At 37.6% G+C, this 8312-nt stretch overlaps 1 protein-coding gene across 2 annotated transcripts in view; it reads left to right on the top strand.

The window, feature by feature from the left end:
* Window positions 1–8312, top strand: part of SYNE1 (spectrin repeat containing nuclear envelope protein 1) — a 429147-nt gene that overhangs the window by 54612 nt on the left and 366223 nt on the right. The gene's annotated exons all lie outside the window — the stretch shown is intronic.

Here is an 8312-nt window from a genome sequence, read left to right as displayed (position 1 = left end):
CTCAGGAAACAAACTGAGGGTTGCTGGAGTGGGGGTGGTGTGGGAGGGATGGGGTGGGGTGGCTGGGTGATAGACATTGGGGAGGGTATGTGCTATGGTGAGCGCTATGAATTGTGCAAGACTATTGAATCACAGATCTGTACCTCTGAAACAAATAATGCAATATATGTTAAGAAAAAAAAAAAAAAGAAGATAGGAGGGAAAGAATGAAGAGGGGGAACTGGAGGGGAAGATGAACCATGACAGACGATGAACTCTGAAAAACAAACTGAGGGTTCTAGAGGGGAAGGGGGTGGGGGGATGGGTTAGCCTGGTGATGGGTATTAAAGAGGGCGCATTCTGCATGGAGCACTGGGTGTTATGCACAAACAATGAATAATGGAACACTACATCAAAAACTAATGATGTAATGTATGGTGATTAACATAACAATAAAAAAATTTAAAGGGAAAAAAATACTCTTTGTGGATTCTTGTACCTATATTTGTTTTTCTTTTGTATGACTTTTTCTTTAACTGATATTTTATGTATTTAAAAATGTAAAAAATCTAATATTATTTATACAGACACACACACACGTATATATATGATTCTCTTGGTAACTTGCTATAATTAAAATGTATATCTCTAATGTGGTAATTACAATTTTTAATTTGATGTGTCACAATATTAGATATTTGGATAAAATTCCAGCAAGTTCAAAAAATAAACTAAAAATAAGAGAAAATTAAGAAATTAAGTAAGAAAATAAGAAAGTTAAGAAATAAGATTATCTCTTGTATAAAAATAAATATGAGAAATTAAATGTCATTGTAATATTTGTTTACAAAGATTCATTTAATTTCTTTCTCCCAAATTCTAAAAACTTTATGTATACATCTAAGGTTATAATTTGGGACTTTTAATAATTTGAGTGATTTCTTTTCAACCAAAAAAAAAAAAACCCTTATAAGTATTTAAGACTTTAACATAGTAAAAATGCCTGAATTCCTACGTATAGACAGAAAAAGGTGTTATTTTTTCTCCTGAAAATGCATCTGAAGCACTTTTTATAAATCGACAGAAAAACTGTCTTTGTAGAAATGCTGGCATTGGAGAGTGGTGCATTTGGTCAGTAAGCAGGGGGTAAGGTTAAAGAATGAGAGAATAATACGCTTTTATAGAGGTGTTGCTATAGGGATACTTTAGAGAAAATGCTGCTAGCCGAGTTGGAAGTTCCCTTGGTGAAACCTGTGTTTGATTTGGATACTGATTGAATTAGGACAAATTCCAAAAGTAACTATAATAGGTGGGATATGAAAAAAACAAACTTCAAGACTCCTGGTGCGATAAAAGGTACTTTTGTTGTTATTGTCTGTGTGTGTATCTGTGTGTGTGTGCGTGCACAATGAGGGTGTGTACTTTTTCTTTTAAAATAATTCCAGTCTGAATCCCTGGTACAAAAGCATTGAGATTGTACAAAACAGATTTTAAAACAGCTCTAAGTTGAAATTTATTTCTTCCTATTTTATCTGAATTGAACACTAATGGAAGTGAAATGAATAGTTCTGGTCTGTGTTCATGATTCTGGAAAACCTAAAACCAGTATTTACAGTGTAAGCTTGAAGAGTTAAAGTTTACTCGGTATGCTAAGATAAGATAGAAGCCAAATTTTAGTGTAGGAATTTAGATGATTGATATTTATATGTTCTAAAGAAGAGGTTTCTGAAACTTAAGACATCAAAGCATCAGTGTCTGCCATTTATGACAGAATTGAGTATCTCCTCAAACTAATGAACAAAAATACTCTTATAACCCGAATCTCTGGTCAAAAATTTGTCACAGTCTGTTAATGACTTAATTTTCTTTTCACTTCCAGTATTATTGTTTTTAAATTCTAATTTTTAAACTACATATACTTATTTTATATCTTCATCTGAATATAATGAAATTATTTCATCTTATCTTGTTTTCAGACCTTTATAAAATGTGAGGATGACTCAGAATTTCACCACCTTACCACAATGTTTAGATAGAAGATGGTACCCAGATTCATTCTAGTTTGCCTCTGGGGTCACGACAACTTTTTTTTCAGTGATGAGACCTCCAAACATAATTAGGTAGCTGAGACATTTTTCTTACTAAGAAACAAATGTAGATACAATAGCAAGTCTTATGCTAATGTTTGGCTACATGGAATATCCTGAGAGCAACAAGTTTGTTCTTGACCTAGACTCTGGTGATTTCCAAAGTTTTATATAAAAGGTACCATGCATTCTTACAGCTGATTGATATTTAGAATCTGGTGTTTGATTATATATGAAAACACTAATTTTATGTTTATATACATTTATCAAACTGTATGTGTTTCCTTGATTTAAATCTTTATATAATTACAAGTTATGTTTAACTAGTCCTGATTGTTCTGAGTTTCCATGAAATAATTTAGTTGAAATAATGTACTTACCTACATTTATACTAATTTAAAATACTGGGAGGTGGGGTGGAGAAAGTGAACAGAAAACCTCTTCTACTTTTCTCAAGGATATAATTAAAAAAGCCATATAACAACCATATAATATAATATTTTATAATTAATATAATATATTACATATTATATTATACATTATTATATATGATATAATCTGTATAGTTTCTATATTATATATTCTTTCTCTAAGGATATAATTAAAATAGTTATATTAATACTTACAATAGCTTCTTTTTAAATTGGGAGAGTCTTTATTCTATTTGTTACCTCTTCCTAAGATTTCTTATCATATTGCCCCCTTACCTCACTTCTGACCTGTGCATATATGGAAGGCAAGTCTTCCTTTTTTCTAGATGTCTTAAACTCAGTTACCTTCAGGCAATCCGAGAAGCAACTAGTCTAAGAAAATTGAATAAAACTGGGAAATGTTAAGTCTCACCCCAAAACGTGCAAGTTAAAACATTTTCTTAGAACATTGGTGAAAGATAACACATTTTGGCCCCAGGTTCTGCCTACAGGCCAGAGTTGGACACTCTGTTTCTTATTTGTATAGGCTCCTGGCTGCTGATGTTTAGGAACTGGAAGAGCATCATCACCTACAGGGGAAAGAATCTGACAGGATGGATATAATATGGAGGCCAGACAGAGGGGAGGACTAGCCAGTGGTTGCTGGAGTTATCTGGTTGGAGAAGTAGAAAGGTACCTCAGGTAGGAAGGCCCAGAGGGCAAAAAGACAGAACAAAGCTTGGTTGGTTGGATTGAGAAAGTATATGAAGTAGTGAGAAAGCATTCAAACTGGTAGGACTAAATCATCTGGATGATTTGGAGAACCTGTGTAATTGACTATCTCATCAGAGTTGTGACCCTGCCCCTTTCTTTGCACTATCCTCTTTGTGGAGGATGTAGTTCAATCTGTGGGGTACAGCGCAAGTCCTGTCCTTTAGTCCTGGGGCTCTCATTCCCCCAGCCACCCAGAGTGTTGCCTGCCAGAGGCTCACAGCTGAGCCCCTCCCCAGGATATGTCCTCAGCCCAAGGGATCTGCTTCATCCTAGTTATACCCCTCCCCAGGGCAGCCTATATCCAGTGAGTGGTCAGTGCCTGGCTACAAAGTCCTGGCCCCTTGCCTCAATTTAGGACCTCTCTTGAAGAGATTCCAGCTTCAGAGACATAACTGCGTCTCAGTTCACTGTCTTTCTCTGCCCAATGCTGCTTCCCTCACACCCTTAAAAATACTGTTTCCGAGAGCACATGCCCGAAGAACCTCCTGCTGACAAAATTTCTTCTAGAGTTGGTTTCCCTGTTCTCCTGACCTGTGACATATGATAATACTAAGGTAGATACAATAGAGAGGTGGAGAATAAAGAGATGGGAAAGTTGGAGAACTGAAGACAGCAGGTCAAGGTATCACTGGGGAGAAGAAGCTCTTACAGCTTGTAGCTCAAGAAGATGGTGGAACAAACATGACCTAGCTTGGAGGTGCTCTATCTATTGGCTAAATTCTAGCAAATTAGTTGCTGATATGCTGCAGGGTGACAAGGAGTCAGACTTACTAGTTTGGCTTTGACACTCATTTGCTGAGACTATTTATGTGATGTGGTTGTTTCATCTGTGAGTTGGACATAGTATCACTGTTGACTATCTCTAGGGTTTTGTAACAATCCGATGATATAAATAAAAGTATTCTGGAAACCCTAATGGGCAATTTGTTCATGCAAGTAGAGTGAAGTGATTGCAGCCACAGGCTTTGGAGAGACACAGAACCATGCTGTGCCACTGAGTGTCTGTGCACCTGAAGCAAGTCAATGAACCTTGATAGCCCTCTTTTACAGGTAAAATCCAGGTGGGGGGAAATATCCTCTCAGGGTTGTTGCCAAGTTTAAATTAGATAATATGTATAATGAATGTACATAGCATTATGCCTGCCACATGATACTTTCTAAATAGATGATAGCTGTTATTATTATTTTAAAAACTTAAAATAATATATTACTCTACAAATAAGCTTGACCGTGTGCAGAAGTTCCTTTGTGACACTCACCAGCTGTTGTCTCATGTGGAGCCTCTGCCTCTGGAACAGTGGTCACAGGTTCTGTGATCCAGCGGATTTTCTTTGACAACAAAAGTCACTGCTGTCACTCCAGTCCTGAAGCAACCAAAAACTACATACCCCATCTGGTGCTTTGTTTGTGATTGCACACTGAATGCAGGTTTTCCAAGTGGCTAACTGAACATTATGATCCAGGGTTGACTATGTTTGAGATTGGAATTTCTGGCATCTCCTCCTCAAACTTTGTGATTTGATCTTATTTTTCACTTTTACTGCTTTCAACTTTTATTATTTTGCCTCCATTTCAAATTCAGGAATTTCACTCTTAGAACTGTAGCTCTCTTTACTTCTGAAGAGGACATGGAGTATAAAATAGAAGTAAAATTGTGTCAAATTATTGTATTTTGTGTTCAGATATTGATAAAAATAATGGAGAAAAAGAAAATTTAGATCACAGGTTGAGAAGAAGAAATAATATTAGCAGTAATTTAAAATACATTATCCCCAAATGTGGGATTGTAATCCTAAACCTGCTTAAGACAATGGGTAGTAATTCAGTGAGAAAAAAACAAAACAACTGAACTCTGAAGGTCCTAGCTAAAAAAAAGTCATATTGATTTGAAAGAACTATATGTTTATTTTGTTTTTGTTTTTATTTATTTGTCAGAGAGAGAGAGCACAAGCAGGGGGAGCAGCATGCAGAGGGAGAAGCAGGCTCCCTGCTGAGCAAGGAGCCTGATGCGGGACTATGATCCCAGACCGGGATTCGATCTCAGGACCCTGGGATCATGACCTGACCCAAAGACAGACGCTTAGCCAAAGACAGACGCTTAGCAACCCAGGCATCCCTAAAAGAACTATTTTTTTTTAAAGATTTTATTTATTTATTTGAGAGAGAGAATGAGAGAGAAAGAGAGCATGAAAGGGGGGAGGGTCAGAGGGAGAAGCAGACTCCCTGCCGAGCAGGGAGCCCGATGCGGGACTCGATCCTGTGACTCCAGGATCATGACCTGAGCCGAAGGCAGTCGCTTAACCAACTGAGCCACCCAGGCGCCCAAGAACTATTTTTTTTAAAGCTTAGTCTAAATATCAAATATAAAATATGTGAACACTGTGATCAACTACTCTCCGCTCTCTCTCCCTACCCAAAATAAAACACTGTATTTTGACTGATTGAAATACTGGTGTTGAAGTACAATTTAGTGTTAAAATGGTTGTATGAAGATGGTATTTTACGACATTTTCCAATACCTACTTTTCTTCTGCTGCACTCGTATTGCTAAGCACTCACAACAGGAAAAGATTTCAAAGTTGTGGTAGTTTTCTTGCAAAATCAGGAGATGTGCCACTTTTTACAATTAGGGAGCTACATGTGGCAAGTTCATCCAGCACCAGCTTGAAACTTTATTCTAAAGGTTTCTGTGCTAATTAATTGGAAGTAATCCTTCAAGGAGATCAGCTGTTCTCACTTTTTATTTATCATGTGACTTTATTTAAAAAAAATTAGATGTAGAAGCAGCATTTTTTACGTAGCTCCTATGCAAGCAAATGGTAGGGGTTGGCTTTCACTTTTTCTACTGTTCAAATTGCCTTTAATTTCATAACTGCGGTCTTTTTTTTTTTAATCCACTCACATATTCCATGTCATTTTTCTTTGTGCTGCAAGCACAGAACCTGGGCTGTGGCGTTTCTTTATGATTCCTGTTCTCCCTACTGGAGTGTAAGGAGCCACACCATCCTCTCAGATCACGTCCACAGCGGGTCAGAGTAGGGTGTCAGCTCATAGGAGAGGTGCAATGGTATTCATTAAATAAATGACTCAAATAATCAGCAAGTGAATTTGGTTACAAAAGTAACTTTAATGAAACAAGGCTTTTTAAATCTGGTCATTGGTTTCACATAAAAAAAATGCAGTTCCAGTTCCAAAAATCTTAAGAGCAATATGTCTTTACTGACATTTGCTTAAAAAAAAAAAAAAAAATTGAAGCAATGATCAGAGCACTCAACAGAGGCAAAACTCCCTAAAAATTCTCTTTACTCTTTTTCCTCAAGCCCACTCCTCGGATAGCTATTGATCTTCTCCTCTCCTCTTTTCCTCTGTCCTCCTCAGTTAATCTACACTTAAATGTATGGAGAATAACTTTGGGTGTCCTTGTTCCTTGCCACTCTTTTCTCCTTTACTCATCTGATCAGAACATCAAAGGCCCAGGAAGTAGATCCAACCAAGCAAACTGAGAAACCTATTGTAGATGACAGAGTGACGGGGAAGGAAAAGGAAGATTACTTGTGTGTCTAACATACAAGTAAATGCCTTTGTTTTAGTTAGCTATCACTTTAACAAACCACTTCAAACTTAAAATAATCGTAATTCATCATTTTTCATGATCTGTGGGTTAGTTCACTAATCCACAGTTAAATATGGATGGTTTCCTAAGGACATATGTATAAGACAGCGTGCCAGGTAGTGATTTGGTCTCTAGGGATATAATGATGGGGAAGTGCTTTCTTGCCATGAGGAATTTGTGATCATGTATGTATAGGGGTGTGAGAGAGAAGAGGTAAGAGATGCATCAATCTTGAATCTTTAGGCCTCGATTTTCTGGCTTCATCTGGGATGAGTTTATCTGCAGGGTTGGCTGAAGTAGGTCCAAAATGACCTCACCCATGTGTCTGGCAGTTGGCTCTGGCTATACAATAGGGCATCTCAGCTCTTCTCCACATGGACTCTTGTCCTCCCATATAGACTGCTTTCCTTATATGGTGGTTTTAAGACAGAAATCCGAGATAGCCAATACAGAAAGTACAGGACTTCTTAAGGCCTAGAATCAGATGGCATAAAGTCATTTCTGCTGTGTTATTGATCAAAGCAAGGATAATACAAGATCAGATTCAAGGAGAGGGGAAATCAATTCTATCCTTTGATGAGAGAAAGAATAAAGTCACATTGCAAAAGAGGATGCATATTGGGACCAGAGAATTTTGTGGCCATAATTTAAAATCTGTCCTCTGGTCACTATTATTTATGTTCTTTCTACTTCAAAATATATTCACCTCCTCTCAAGACACTGAAAATCTCATCCAATGATGTCGACAAGCTCCAAATCCAGTGTCATGTGATCTGCATTTGGTCCATATACAAATGAGGCTCCTCGGGTATAATTCTTCTCAACCCTCAGGCCTATAAACTAAAAAGAGAAGTGACTACACCCTATTCATCCAATATGCAATGATGAGACAGGGACCAGGGCCATTGAACCAGATGCCTCTGTTCAAAGGATGGAAAAGAGATACAGTCATGGTCTGAAATAGTTCTGAAATCCAGCTGGCACATGTGGCTAGTCCCTTTAATCTGGGGGCCAGTGATATTCCCTGTCTTTTTGATAAGAAGTGGCTCATGTTATGGCTGATAGTCTTCTCAGCCTTCTTACTAGTCATATAAAGTTGTGATTCCCAAGTCTTGTCTTCATTTTCAACTGTCCTGTCCCTTTAGTGCAAGGTAGTGGTGTTTTTGCTTAATAGATTTGTTGACTTGGGGCGCCTGGGTCGCTCAGTTGGTTGAGCATTCAACTCTTGATTTCAGCTCAGATCATGATCTCAGGGTTGTGAGATGGAGCCCCAAATTCCATCCTGTGCTTAGCATGGAGCCTGCTTGTCCCTCTCCCTCCCTCCTCTTGCACTCTTTCTCTCTCTCTCTCTCTCAAATAAATAAAGTCTAACAGATTTGTTGACTTCGTAAAAATCCGCTTGGAGTTCATTCTGTGCCACTCAAATCCAAAATTCATTTTTTTAAAAGA

The sequence above is a fragment of the Leptonychotes weddellii genome, chromosome 8 (genome assembly GCF_054177405.1).
Source record: "Leptonychotes weddellii isolate Sample4059 chromosome 8, ASM5417740v2, whole genome shotgun sequence".
In the NCBI taxonomy this organism is placed as follows: Eukaryota; Metazoa; Chordata; class Mammalia; order Carnivora; family Phocidae; genus Leptonychotes; species Leptonychotes weddellii.
This window is presented reverse-complemented; position numbering and strand designations above follow the sequence as displayed.